Source organism: Herpailurus yagouaroundi, unplaced genomic scaffold, assembly GCF_014898765.1.
Source record: "Herpailurus yagouaroundi ecotype Mexico unplaced genomic scaffold, PumYag 165, whole genome shotgun sequence".
NCBI lineage: Eukaryota > Metazoa > Chordata > Mammalia > Carnivora > Felidae > Herpailurus > Herpailurus yagouaroundi.
Genome location: NW_024412406.1, coordinates 30,298,923 through 30,313,881, shown reverse-complemented (window position 1 = coordinate 30,313,881; position 14,959 = coordinate 30,298,923). Strand labels below are relative to the sequence as shown.

At 41.2% G+C, this 14,959-nt stretch overlaps 1 protein-coding gene and 1 long non-coding RNA gene across 2 annotated transcripts in view; one reads left to right on the top strand and one right to left on the bottom strand.

Moving 5' to 3' along the window:
• PXDNL (peroxidasin like) overlaps nucleotides 1-14,959 on the bottom strand; it is a 430,785-nt gene that overhangs the window by 229,044 nt on the left and 186,782 nt on the right. The gene's annotated exons all lie outside the window — the stretch shown is intronic.
• On the top strand, nucleotides 1,335-14,689 carry LOC121038280 (uncharacterized). Its single transcript, XR_005794283.1, has 3 exons — nucleotides 1,335-1,346; nucleotides 9,213-9,217; nucleotides 14,577-14,689. It is a non-coding gene; the product is annotated as an uncharacterized LOC121038280 (long non-coding RNA).

Sequence of the window (14,959 nt, the reverse complement as noted above, 5' to 3'; positions counted from 1 at the left end):
CCATGACTCTTGTGCAGTTTGGGATTAATGGCACTTGGATCCCACCTTGGATTTAAGTTTCCAACCCATCATCAGCATGGCACACAACTCTGGACCCACATGGGATACATTCTCAATAAATTAGTGTAAAATTGCTTTTGATAATAGCATAAAAAGTATACATAAATAAAAAGTTGAAATATGGTGGTAAGCCTCATCTTGTCCCACAAACACAACCAGATAGCTATCAAATCATCCTAAGTACCCTGGAAACTGACCTAAAGACTGACAGACCAAACTCCACAACCAAAGGGAAAGGAGCGCATACTGAAGAAGGCAGAAAGTGTAGACACGGCTTAGGAGAGAAAAGAGTTATGTGTGCTGCAGAGGGAGGGGAGTCATGGTCATGGAGAAGGATGAGAGAGAAAGGAACACACAGTGAAACACACAAGAAGAATATTTCTACAAAGCCATTGAAAAATGAGAAAGGCCAAATTTCATTAATTCTTCTACTAGCAGAGCTTAAAGCCAGGGGTTGTAAACGTCAGCAAGCTTGGCTGAGATAGAACATGAAGGGTGCTGTACCGTTTCTGGAGAGAATACAGGCAAACAACCCAGGGGCAGAGAGCATGGAAATAGCAATCTGAAAAATGCTTGGGGCACACAGTGGAGAGATTATTCACTCTTCTTGGAGCATGTTCCTGAGAGGCAGCATTCGTGGAGACACCTTTCCCATAAAAAGCTGACTGGTGCCATTTACCTCCTCTGCTCTTCAGCGTAAAAACAGATCCACCTGTGAGAAGAAGCACGGAGCTCACACCGGCTACCTAACGTGCTCGCACTGAACCTCATCCCCGGTGCCCTGGCGTCACTGTCTATCTCGGTCAAGTTTGCCTGAGTCCCAGTGCAGCAGGCCCTCTACCCACATCACATCTCCTGACCAGAGAGCTCTAGAGGGCCCAGTTCTCATGGAAGTGGTGTCAGGTCTCATTTCACAAGCACACCAGAGCACACCTACTTAAAACCTGCCACGTTCAGCCTAGGGACTAAACAATGCCCACAGCAGAAAAAGAGAGCCTCTGCAGATGACTGGCCTGAAGGACAGAGTAGCACAGAACAGCAGAGCACATGCACCACACACTGGAGACACTCCCTGAAGTATCAGGCTCTGGTCACTATGATCTCGAGGTCATATGATCTCGTCTTCATTAGACAATTACTTACTTGCAGGAGCAGGAGACATAACGGGCTTTTCTAACACAAAGAAGAAGGCAGAGACTTAGACAACATGTCAAGAGGGAGGAATTTATACCAAATGAAAGAACAAGATACGACCCAAGCCTGAGATCTATGTGAAATAGTTGTAAGTAATGTGCCTGATGGGAAATTTAAAGCAACAATCATAAGGATACTCACTGAGCTCGAGAAAAGAAGACATCAATGAGACCCTTACCACAAAGTTAAAGAATCACGACTGAATCAATAAGAAGTGAAGAATGCAATAAATGAGATTGGAAACAGTCTTGATGCAAGCAACAGAAGGCTGGAAGAAGCAGAAGAATGAATTAAGACCTTAAAGACAAAATATAGAAATAATGAAGCTGAACAAAAGAGAAAAAGAACAATTATGCAACACAAGAATAGACTTCGGGAACTCAGTGACTCCATCAAACATAATATAATTCATATCATAGAACTCCAAGAAGAAGAGAGAGAAAAGGGGGCAGAAAATTTATTTCAAGAAATAATAGCAGAAAACTTTCCTAATCTGGGGAAGGACACAGACATCCAGATCTAGGAGACACACAACTACTCTCACCAAAATCAACAAAAGCAGGCCAACACCAAGACCTATCGTAATTACTTTTGCAAAATACAGTGATAAAGAAAAAGTCCTAAAAGCAGCAAGACAAAAGAAGTCTTTAACTTACAAGGGAAAACCCATAAGGGGAGCTGGAGATTTCGCAAAAGAAACTTGACAAGCCAGAGGGAGTGGCATGATATATTCAAAGTGCTGAATGGAAAAAATCTGCAGCCAAGAATACCCTATCTGGCAAAGCTGTCATTCAGAATAGGATGAGAGACAAAGAGTTTCCCAGACAAAGAAAAATTAAAGGAGTTCATGACCACTAAACCAGCTCTGCAAGAAATATTAAAGGGGTCTCCTTGAGGTCATAAGAGAGACCAAAACTGACAAAGACAAGAAAGGATCAGAGACAATCTCCAAAACAAGGACAAAACAAGTAATAAAATGGCAATAAATACATATCTATCAATAATTACTCTGAGTGTAAGTGGATTAACACTCCAATCAAAAGATATAGGGTGTCAGAATGGATAAAAAAAAACAAACAAGACCCTTCTATATGCTGCCTACAAGAGACTCATTTTAGACCTAAAGATGCCTGCAGATTGAAAGTGAAGGGGTAGAGAAACATTTATCACACAAATGGATGTCAAAAGAAAGTCAGAGTACCAATACTTAGAGTGGAAAAACTAGACTTTAAAACAAAGACTAAAAAGAGACAAAGAAGGGAACAGTATAATCATAAAGGGCTCAATCCAACAGTAAGATATAACAATTGCAAATATTTGTGAACCTAACATGGGAGTACCCAAATATGTAAAACTGTTAATAATGCACATAAAGGAACTAATTGATAATAACACAATGATTGTATGGGACCTTAACACCCTACTTACGCTAAGGAGCAGATCACCTAAGCAGAAAAATCAAGGAGGAACCAATGGCTATGAATGACACACTGGACCAGGTGGACTTAACAGACATATTCAGAGCATTCCAGCCTAAAACAGCAGAATACACACTTATTTAAAGTGCACATTGAACATTCTGCATAATTGATCACATATTAGGTCACAAAACATGCTACAGCAAATAGAAAAAGATGGAAATCACACCATGTACCTTTTCTGACCACAATGCTATGAAACTAGAAGTCAACCACAAGAAAAAATTTGGAAAGACCACAAATATAAGGAGGTTATGCTACTAAACAATGAATAGGTCAACCAGGAAATAAAAAAAGAAAGAAAAAATACATGGAAGCAAATGAAAATGAAAACACAACAGTTCAAAACCTTTGAGATGCAGCAAAAGTGATTCTAAGATTGAAGTTTATACCAAGAGAGGCCTACTTTAAGAAGCAAGAAAAAACCTAACCTTACACAAAAAAGAGCTAGAAAAAGAACAACAAATAAAGCTTAAAGCCAGCAGAAGGAGGTAAATCATAAAGATTAGAGCAGAAATAAATGATATAGAAACCAAAAATAAATAAGTAAATAGAACAGAGCAATAAAACCAGGAACTGGTTCTTTTAAAAAAATTTAAAAAAATACCCCGTTCATGCTCTGTCTCTCTCTGTCCCAAAAATAAATAAAAAACGTTGGGGAAAAAAAAAAAAAAAAAAGGGGGGGCGCCTGGGTGGCACAGTCGGTTAAGTGTCCGACTTCAGCCAGGTCACGATCTCGCGGTCCGTGAGTTTGAGCCCCGTGTCAGGCTCTGGGCTGATGGCTCAGAGCCTGGAGCCTGTTTCCGATTCTGCCCCTCCCCCGTTCATGCTCTGTCTCTCTCTGTCCCAAAAATAAATAAAAAACGTTGGAAAAAAAAAAATTTTTTTTAAATTTAAAAAAATGAATAAATTGATAAACCCCTTGCCAGACTTATCAAAAAGACAAGAGAAAGGACCCAAGTAAACAAATTACAAATGAGAGAGGAGGAAAAAACAACCAACACCACAGAAATACAAAAATTACGAGAGAACATTATGAAAAACTAAATGGCAACAAATTGGACAACCTAGAAGAACTGGATAAATTCCCAGAAACTTATAAACTACCAAAACTGAAAAAGGAAGAAATAGAAAATGTGAACACACTGGTAATCAGCACAAAAATCAAATCAGTAATCAAAATATTCCCTTTGTTCATTTGTTTTGTTTCTTAAAATCCCCATATAAGTGAAATCAGTTGGTGTTGTCTTTCTCTGACTTATTTCACTTAGCATTATCCTCCTAGCTCTATCCATGTCATTGCAAATGGCAAGATTTCATTCTTTTGAATGGCTAAGTAATATTCCATTGTATTGGAATTGTATCCATTTAATCCGCCATTACTTCTTTATCCAGAGCTGGTGGATACTTGGGCAAGTTCCATAATTTGGCTATCATAGATAATGCTGCTATAAACAGGGTTGTTTTTTTTTTTTACATGCTTTTTATCTGTAGAATGCTGTACAATTGACACTCTTTAAATTCTGGGGTAGGCCATAGGTTTGAATTAGCATTTTTGTACTCTTTAGGTAAATACCTAGTAGTGCATTTGCTGGGTTGCAGGGTAGTTCTATTTTTCACTTTCTGAGGAACATGCATACTGTTTTCCAGAGTGGCTGCACTGGTTTGAATTCCCATCAACAATGCAAGAGGGTTGCCCTTTCTCCACATTTTCGCCAGCAGCGGTTGTTTCTTGGGTTGTTGATTTTAGCCGTTCCGAAAGGTGGGAAGTGGTGTCTCCTTGTGGTTTTGATTTGTTCTTCCCTGTTGATGAGTGACGGGGAGCATCTTTTCATGTGTCCGCTGGTCATCAGTATGTCTGCTTCAGAAAAATGTCTATTCATGCCTTCTGCCCATTTTTAAATTAGATTACACATTTTTTGAGCGTTGACTTTTATACATTCTTTATGTAGTTTGGATACGAACCCTTTATCAGATATGTCATTTGCAAATATCTCCCCGCATTCTGTAGGTTGCCGTTTGGTTTTGTTTTTATTTCCTTCACTGTGCAGAAGCTTTTTATTTTAATGAAGTCCCCATAGTTTACTTTTTCGCTTCCCTTGCCTCAGGAGATGTATCTAGAAAGAAGTCGCTACTGCCAATGTCAAAGAAGTTCCTGCCTGTGTTCTCCTCTAGGAGTTTAATAGTTTTCTGTCTCACATTTAGGATGGAATGTGACAATAGGAAGACTTCTTGTATCTTGTTCGTTTAGAGTGGAGGGAGGTAGAGCAAGACAGTGAAAGGAGGCTGGAGTAGTTTCTGTTTGCCCTTGGGATCCATTTCTAGCCATTTTCCACCTGGCCCTGTGCTGACCTACAGGAACTGAAACTAGAAGACAACGGCTCCTTTGCCCTTGGACTTCCAGTTAGCTTCAGCCAGCGCGGAGCAGCAGCAAGATCCCGAAGGGAGGAAGGAGAACAAAATGACAGTATCTACTCCCCAGCTTCCTACCTACAGATCTGCAGAGGACTGCCAGCCTCCATCTTAAGGCCACAATTCTGTTAAATGCCTCTCTCCACAGCTCTCTGTATGTCCGGATCTATGTCTGATATTTGTTCTCTCCTGTTACCCTTCAGGCGAGATAAAGTCACGGGACAAGGCTAAGCGCAGGATGCTGCAGTTTTTCTGTGTCTTTTTCTACACCATCCCCAAACCTTTGTAACAGTCCCTGAACTAAAGTCTCTTCAGAATGCCCAATTTGTGTATACCATTGTTTCCTGTCAGATGCTGCCTAATAAAGGGAATTACTGCCATGATCCAAGGAAGACTTGCCAAAAACCTAAATTAAAGCTGAGGAGAGAAGAATGGACTGAAGGATTAGAGATAAAATCATGGTTAATAAGCTACTGAATATGGAGGCATAAATGAATATCAAAGGCTACTCCCAAATTTCAAATCTGGATTACCAGAACAATGGCATCAGCACTTACCAAGAAGGAAAATATGGCCAGGGGGATACGGAGATGTTGAGTCCAGGGTTGGTCACGGCTTAAGTCTGGGAGAGACTGTAATTGAGGTGCCTAAAGGCACCAAAGTATAAATCCATTGGTTGCGTCTCTGTTGGGCTAGAAACTAAACTAAATTCTTCCTAGAAAAAAATACACCCATGCATACATTTGTATCCAGATCTGTATTTATATCTGTGTATGTGTATGTATATACATGGGTGTGTATACACACACATGCACAAATGAAAGGAACCAAAGAGGGTCTGAGAAGTGTCAGGAGGTTACACTATTCACAGAAAACCCCAGGGAAGTTTGAGAAAAGAAACCAAAAGCATAATTCACCAATGTGCCAGTTTGCGCAAAGGCTACCCCAATCTTCCCTAACCCCTTTAAACTGAGTAAATGCATACGAAATTTAAAAGCGATATAATTTTATTGACCCATTTCTTGAAACCATATGACATTTGGACATTTTAATTTGCAAAAGATGAGTTGGAGATACCCAAAAGATAGCACAAACAGAGCATATAAATGTTCCATCTAATCTATTGTAATTAACTTCAAAATTAGAATTGCATTCTTCAAGTATGATGCTTTTCTACCAAGTGCCACAATTTTCTTGTTTCTCCTGACGCCATTGGAAACAGCAATACAAACAGAATGCTGGATTTTCATTCCAGCGTGTGTCTGTGCCATGTAGTGGCTGGGAAACTTAAAAGATAATGACTTCTGGATCAGTCAGCACTAAATGGAAATATGCCAAGTGTTAGCAAGACAATGTTCTCGGAGTGTTGGGATTTGTTTTGGGTTTGATAGTTTATATCTGAATTCTCTTCATTTTAACAAGGTGTCTGCACTAAATATGCGTTTAGTTTATAATGAAACAAGCATGCTTACTTAAGAACATAAATGGCTCAAGAGTTCAAGTAATGCCTGTTAGATCTAGTTCTACTATTAACAATGGAAAGGGAAAATAAAGCCAAGAGGGTTTGCAAGGTGTCCTCTTTCCTTCTGATTCTAGTGGTACACACACCCCCCCCACACACACACAGAGACACATACACACAGTGAGGAGTCCTCCTGTACCCCAGGTCTTTTCAAATACAGAGATTTCCAAATGGTTAATGAAAGGTCTTTTGAAAAACCCTCCACCATTTTGAAATTCACTGCCTCTTTCTTGGCTGTCAAGTTCCAGCTCCCCACTGAGTCATTGTGAAATGAAAATGGTCCTGGGAGCCCCCAGGTGCTACCTCTCTCTACAAAAGCTGCCAGTCACCAGGCTCTCCATATGGCAGCAGCAGGACTGAGGCTAACGGGCAAAGACACCGGCAATTACCAAAGCAGAGAATAGGCCAGAAATACGAAGCGCAAACAAAGCAGTCAGAAAGGTGAGGCCGTACAATCTGAAAGTCAGCAGGTGTTGGCATTAGGGACAAAGTTCCATTTCCATGGACTTCAGTAAACCAAACAGTAAATGAGAAATTGAATGAAAACCTGCCTGATGGACTGATGGATCCCATGGAATCAGGATGGAACTGTATCCTAAGAACCCGGTACTCTAAACTTGCTTTTGTGTTCCTTTGGAAAACCTTATCTGCTTTTAAAGAGAAAGGTGCAGTAGTCTCCAACTATCAGCCGACTGTTTACATTTTAATTCCCCTTTCAGAGGAAAACGCACTGATAAGTTGAGTTCTCCGCTTGGAATGCCTCAGAATGCACATCTTGGTGGAAGGGCACCCCGTGAAAGGTCATTGCCTGCACCTCTCATGGGGAAGAGCGGGGCTCTGGAGGAGGGTAAATTTGAAATAAAGAAGAGGCTGTTCCACCTGGGAACTGATGAGTCAGACAGTGGCAGTAAGTACAGTGATTAAAATTTGGGGTTCCGGACGCATGCAGACATAAGTTTGAATCCCAGATCCAAAAGGACCATCTCAGCTTGCACAGCGTAGCAAATAATGATGCCTTACCCTAAACAATTATCATGAGGACTGAACTTGGGTAGTCTGGTCCTTAATGAGCGCTCAGAAAAACGTTGGTGGCTCTTAATTTAAAAATGGCTAAATCTTCTGGGTCCCAATATTCTTTTACACAGGTGAAAGTTCTAACACTTCTTGTCTATTTGGGGAAATACTTTTAGGCTTGGAGGCACCATCTGGAGCATATGATCTGTAATAAAGATCAGACTTCAAAAATTCTGCTATGGAAACCTATTTGTATTTTTAAGGAAAAACTGAAAATGTATTTTTTTAACACAACGAAGATGTTACAAAGAAAAATTTGGATGAAATTTGTCACTGAACGAAAGTAACAGCTGAAGACACATGGCTTTAGCCATATTTTTGAAAGATATCCTGAAAGGATTTTCTGTACTTTCAAGGTTTCAAAAGTGCCTTTAATCCTGAGAGTGGTTAAAAACTCTCAATATGTGAAATTTTCCTAATTTGCCATATACAGCCCTACAGTTTATTCCCAGAGCGGTTTTAGGCAACATGTTGCAAACATTTACCCTTAACGTCTTGCTTGTTATTTTTTCTTGGAATTCAGGATATTACAAAAGCCCAATTCACGGGGGTAACCATGGCATTTGCATATTTGCAGCTGGGACTTTGTTACAGCTCAGTCATTTAAGGAAACAAAAATAGTTTCTCCTAACAACTAAATAAATTACTTTTGTGTGCCTTCTCAGGACAACATATTGTTATTTCTGTAAACTTCTAAAGAAATGAAAATAACATTGCTAAACAGCAATGCAGTCTACCCTTTAAAGTTTGGCAACTGATTGATTCATGAGTCATAGTTTTCATATTACTAACATACCGTAAAATGAACAAAAATCGTACTTTTCTATCTTGCTAATTTCTCCTTTAAAAACTTTAGTAGGAATATACATCAAGTATTCATGTATTCAACTGGATTTTATAAATATTACTCTCAAGTTTTCTGTTCCCATTTGTGAGCATATATTACAGATTTCCACACATCAAAAAGTTGCTACTAATCTGTAGGTTTTAGAATAGTATTTGATTGCTTTATAGTAACATACAAGCATGTATTCTGCGTAATATAAATGGAATAATAGCAAACATTGGTATTCTAAAACTAACGAGCATTCAGAAGTAGTGTATCAATTTCCTACTAAGTGCTCATATAAAATCTTATTGAGAAAGATGTAATGCATTAAAACAATATTACAAGACCATAAATATATTTGTATATATACTAGAAGTGAAGAATTACAGACTTGGGAGGCTATGACAGGCAGGATGCTAAGACGGCCTCCCGCTGGATCTACTCCCCAGGGATGAGACTTTGCACATAACGAAACATCATGCCTGTGACTGTATCACAAATGCAAAAGGAATTTTTTCAGATGGAGTTCAAGTTAACGAATCCGTTTACTTGCAGTTAGTGAAAGTGAGAGTGTCTGGGCGGGACTGACAGAATCACATGGGCCCTTCACAAGTAGAGTTTTCTCTACTTCGCCCCGCAGAAGGGGAAGTCGGAGAGCCGGAAAGCATGGAAGGATTTGGTGGGCCAGGGCTGGCTGTGACCATGGAGAGGGGCCGCCTCCCACCAGAGAGGGGCTCCAGCAGCTGAGAATGAGTCCCGACTAAGAGTCAGCGAGGAAGCAGGAGCCTCCTTCCTACAACTACCTGGCTCTGAATTCTGTGACAACCCGGATGGCCCGGGAACAGGTGCTTCTCCGGGGCCTCCAGGGACGAACTCAGCCACTGCCACCTGCCAGGCCTCCCCCGTCCCACAGAGCAGTGGGTTCAGGAACGGGCGTTGTTTCCAGCCAGGTAGTTTGTGGTAGTTCTAGCCACGCGGCAACAGAAAACAGGCACAGAGGGATATTTTACATGATTTGAGGTCACTTAACGCCTGACAATGTACCAGTAACAGTCTGTATGTTAAGCAATTTGTGTTAACGTTAGAAATCATCTAGAATAAGGTCTTACGTTATTATTACAACACACGAACTCTCAAGAAGGAAAAGACTAATCAAAAGTGACCACAGGGCAATTAAGGAGCAGAAAAGCCATGAAGGGCAAGATGAACAAGCGGCGGTAGAAACAACTGTGAATGAGGACTCAAGGGAGCCAAATTCGAGCCCTGGCTCCCCGGCTAAGCGGGTCATCCACACAGCCCGCCGGACCCGCGGTGTCTTCTGCAAAATCAGCCGGGTGTACAGACTTATTTCTGACAGACGAAGAGAAAATCAAGCCTCAGACCTGTGGAGGGAAGGCAGGCTCGCCTGCGTCTTGTCTCCTGCAGCTCAGATGTCCACTGAGCCCCACGCCCTCCTCCCCGACCCCAAACCCAAGGTGAAGGCTGGCCAGGGAGAGCGCCTCAGCACCCCACCTCCGAGCAGGAAGTCAAGGAGGCTCGGGGGGGCCCCCCATCCAGCTCCGTGGGCCTGTGTAAGCCTGCTCTTCTCGACATCGGGCTTGTCGAACTTCAGCAAGAAGAAATGCAACACCTCCTAAGCTTCCTGGCTTGAAACTTCACCTCTTCCTTGCCTTCTCTCCAGCTAGATCCTCCATGGCAGAAAGGCTCCCCTCCTCTTTGCAGTCCTGGGGGAAGTCACCCCACGGCACAGGGAGGACGGAGAGCACCCCACTCCGGGCTCAACACTGGCTCTCCCACCGAGCTGGCCTGTGTCACCCAGTCTTTGGTGCTTCATAGCGCCTGGGACCACAACGGGACCTCGGAGGACTCGTAAAAAGAGTAAATGGGTTACGTGTGCAAAGCATTTGGAAGGGTTCCTGGCAACCATCCAGGAAGCGCTCGCTTTTCTCCTCGCGACTCTGGGCGGCTTGGCCCTCGCCCTTCAAGCACACGCGTGCACGCGAGCGGGGTGTGCACTTGGCTCCCAGGCTAGCGAAGCATTGGATCACGTGCTCTCTGCCTGTGTTTCAAGCACTGCGGTTGCCCATGTCTTATCTCCTCGCTTTGCAAGGAAGGTGCTGGAGGACGTTCCCTCTCTGCTGGGGTGATCCGTAGCAGCCAGCCCAGAGCCCTGCGTACCCCCAGGCTCCCTCAGTGGCCCTGTAAGAAAGGACAACACGCAGACAAACCCTTTTCTTGAGTTCCTCCCTCTCTACCACTGTCATTTCTGTCACTCTTCGGCCGTTTTCAGAAAAGAACGTTATAGACGATGCTTCCAGATTTAACACCGCGGGAAAGAGAAAGCTACATAGGTAAATAGCCTCTTGGTTTCTTTTTTTTTTTTTTTAACGTTTATTTATTTTTGAGACAGAGAGAGACAGAGCATGAGCAGGGGAGGGGGAGAGAGAGAGGGAGACACAGAATCGGAAGCAGGCTCCAGGCTCTGAGCCGTCAGCACAGAGCCCGATGCGGGGCTCGAACTCACAGACCGTGAGGTCATGACCTGAGCCGAAGTCGGACGCTCAACTGACTGAGCCACCCAGGCGCCCCAACCTCTTGGTTTCTTGCCAGCATCCTGTCAGCCCCAGGAGCACAAAGGAATCCAGAAGCGACTGTGAATCCCGTCCATCCCAACACCTCCCAGGGAAGGAACTGTAGATGCTCCAAACAGTGCTTTCTCAGCCCCAGTGACTGGCTGTGGGATTTACCTCCCCAAAGCCGGTGTCTGGGACCCAGGCCCTGAGAGCAGAAGTGAATCCTTCTCACAGGTAGGGAGAAAACAGTCAGGCGTCCTGTTCCCCCAAGTATTGATTGCCCAAACTGTTCTGGTAATTTTGCGTTTGAATCTAGCATTTTCACATTACCACTAATCATGCCATGTCTTATTTCTGCTCATTTTATGTTTCATCATAGAAAAGATTTACTTTTAAGTCCCCCCAATAGAAATCTTGTCTAAAACAAACTATTGCACACTATACATAAGCTGCCACAAAGAATGATTGTCAGCGTTAAAAATAAAGAAATTAAATGAAAAGGTGGTGACTAGAAGCCTATTCTACCTTACCATGTCTTTCTGGTACACATATGTGTTCCTTTTTTCAAAGCAGACGCGACGTTTTTAAAATCAAATCCTACCCAGGAAGGTGATATAGCCAAGGGTTTGGGGGTTCCCAGTCCGAAAGTCATTTTAAACATGAATCTGCCATCAAGTAGTCAAGATACAACAAGGATTTATAATTAATGATGATCGTCACCTATCCATTATTTTATATGTTTTATTAATAAAACTTAGTTTTTAAATAATGAAACGTTTAAGTGGTAAGTAATGAATAATTATCATGAGCTTTAAATAATTTAAATTTTTAAATAATTATCATGAAAAGTTATCCACCATGTTCAAGGTTTATTCCTAAGTCCTGGGGGATATAAAAATAAAAAAATATAATACAGAGAAACCTGAAAAATTACTGTAGGTACTTGAAAAAGTGTTATACAAGACAGCGATAGAATTTGGAGAATACATAATAGAATGTGGAGTCAGAGTGACGAGGTCCCTTGTTACAATGCTTGCCCAAGTCACCTAGCGTTTCTATTTCCCATAAGAGTGCCTGCTTTATCAGGAAATTGCTAGAATCCTTAGGATACTGAAGACTAACTTCACCCATAGGAAAAAAAGTGACATATGATTTTAAAATATTACTCTCATAAATTATACAACACTCATGTGACTTCTAAACACCATCGCCATCAAATCTTTATGAAGACAAATATTAGTAAATAGATTAATCTTCAAGCTAACCCCAAGTAGGTCAAATCACACTAATTCTGTCATTTTATAACCGTCTATGTGGATTCCTTAAGATTCGCTTAAATTGAAAACATGTTTAAATTTTAATATTTAATAAAATATTAAATACAGAACGATATATCATATCATATTGTGATATCATAAATATTAAAATGTTAAATATATAATGATTTCCTTCTAATGGAGAAAAATCTGTTTTCTCGTGCAAAATATGAGGGTCTAGATTTCAGACAGTGCTCTGGAGGGATAGCAAGGAATAAAAGTAAAATATTTTGATTAGAACATGGTAGCACATGATTGGGATTGCTTGCAGGCATAATCAAGTTAAGAAGTTTGGAAAGAACAAAGTCCCAGTCACACAAAAGACAGAGAAAAAGAAAAAGGAGAAACTCAGCATGGAAATGACTTCCTGGCTTAACCCCAGTAGTAGCCTGTCTTTAAAATATTTATTCCGAATAGATTTTTTGTACTCTAAGGGAAGAAACTGTGATCTGCAATTCTGTCACTCTTTTCTTCTTTATAACCAGACTTACTAAACAGCCAATCAAAGATTTAAAGGTTTTCTTTGAATATCCTGTAGTCTTTGAGCTTTCCCAAAATAATGAGCAAATTAGGATTTCATTGTATCATGCCAGAATTAAGGCCTTTGTGACCAAACGTCTGTCATAAAGCAATGCCTTTGAAAACTCAAAAAAAAAGATGCAATTTTAAAACCAAATTTTATTTTTTATGCTAAAAATGTGCTAATGTGACGGTGGCATCGAGTGACCTGAATTAATGAGGAGACAATAACAAGAAGTATTTTATCAAAGATCATAAGTAGAACTAACACTTATATAATACTATCTGCCAGACACTGTTGGGAGAGTTAGCTACCTATCTATCTGTAGGAATATATAAACCAACACCATCTTCAAGGACTTGTCATTCTCTCTGATATATGAATATAAAAGCTATATTTCAGGGCGCCTGGGTGGCTCAGTCGGTTAAGCGTCCGACTTCGGTTCAGGTCATGATCTCACAGTCCGTGAGTTCGAGCCCCGCGTCAGGCTCTGTGCTGACGGCTCGGAGCCTGGAGCCTGCTTCAGATTCTGTGTCTCCCTCTCCTTCTGACTCTCCCCCGTTCATGCTCTGTCTCTCTCTGTCTCAAAAATGAAATAAACATTAAAAAAAATAAATAAAAGCTATATTTCTGTTATAAGAAGCAAACCATTCCCTCACCTCAATGTATTTTTCTAAAACCTCATTGAATAATGAGGGTTCTCTGACCCTAAAGGTAGTAGCTAACACTCGGGGTAAGAGTTCTAGTTTGGCTAATGTGACATGCCTCCTCCTTCCTTGACTATTTACGTGTATCTTTCATACAACTAGTGCTCTGTGGGAGAGGGCAACTTTCCCAGGTAGACCTATGCTCTGTTGGGAACCTCCAAACAAACTTTCAAGACTTCAGTCCTTGGTTTTTGCTGAATGGCAAGTGTCAAAGATGGATTCAGTCATGTTGACACACATTCGAAATAGTGGATCTAATAAAATGTAAATACTAACCTCTACCAAAAGCCAATATGTGTCATTGTGAACCAGGCTCAATTTATATTTTAACAAATACTCAATTTAAACACTCAAATAGGCAGACCTAGTAAAATGTAAATAAAAGCCAACCAGTTTGCCATTATGAACCAGAGAGCCTATTTTTGTTACCAAAAATTAAAAGAGTGATAGACATGGGACTAGCAAAAATCCAGCAGTTCCACTTCTGGAGATTCATCCAAAGAAAACAAAAGACCAATTTGAAGAGATCTCTGCATGCCTATGTTCCTTGCAGCATTATCCACAATAGCCAAAATATGGAAGCAACCAAAGTATCCACTGATAGATACGTGAATGGATAAAGAAGGTGTGGTATATACATACACAATGGAATGTTACACAGACAAAAACAAGGAAAATCTTGTCATCTGCAACAACACTGATGGACCCAGAGGTGATTATGCTCCATGAAATAAGTCAGAGAAAGACAAATACCATATGATTTCACTTCCATGTGCAACTGAAAAACCAAAACAAGCAAACAAAATAGAAACAGACTCATGGATACAAGAAACACATATTGGTCGCCAGAAGGGGTGGAGGTTGGGCAAATAAGTGAAAGGGATTAAGAAGTACAAACTTCCAGTTATGAAGTAAGTCATAGGGATGTAATGTACAGCATATGGAATATAATCAGTAATACTGTAATAAGTTTGTATGACGACAGATGGCAACCAGACTTACCACGGACACCATTTGGTAATGTATAGGGGCGCCTGGGTGGTGCAGTCGGTTAAGCGTCCGACTTCCGCCAGGTCATGATCTCGCGGTCCGTGAGTTCGAGCCCCGCGTCGGGCTCTGGGCGGATGGCTCCGAGCCTGGAGCCTGTTTCCGATTCTGTGTCTCCCTCTCTCTCTGCCCCTCGCCCGTTCATGCTCTGTCTCTCTTTGTCCCAAAAATAAATAAACGTTGAAAAAAAAATGTAATGTATAAAAATATCAAATCACTGTGTTGAA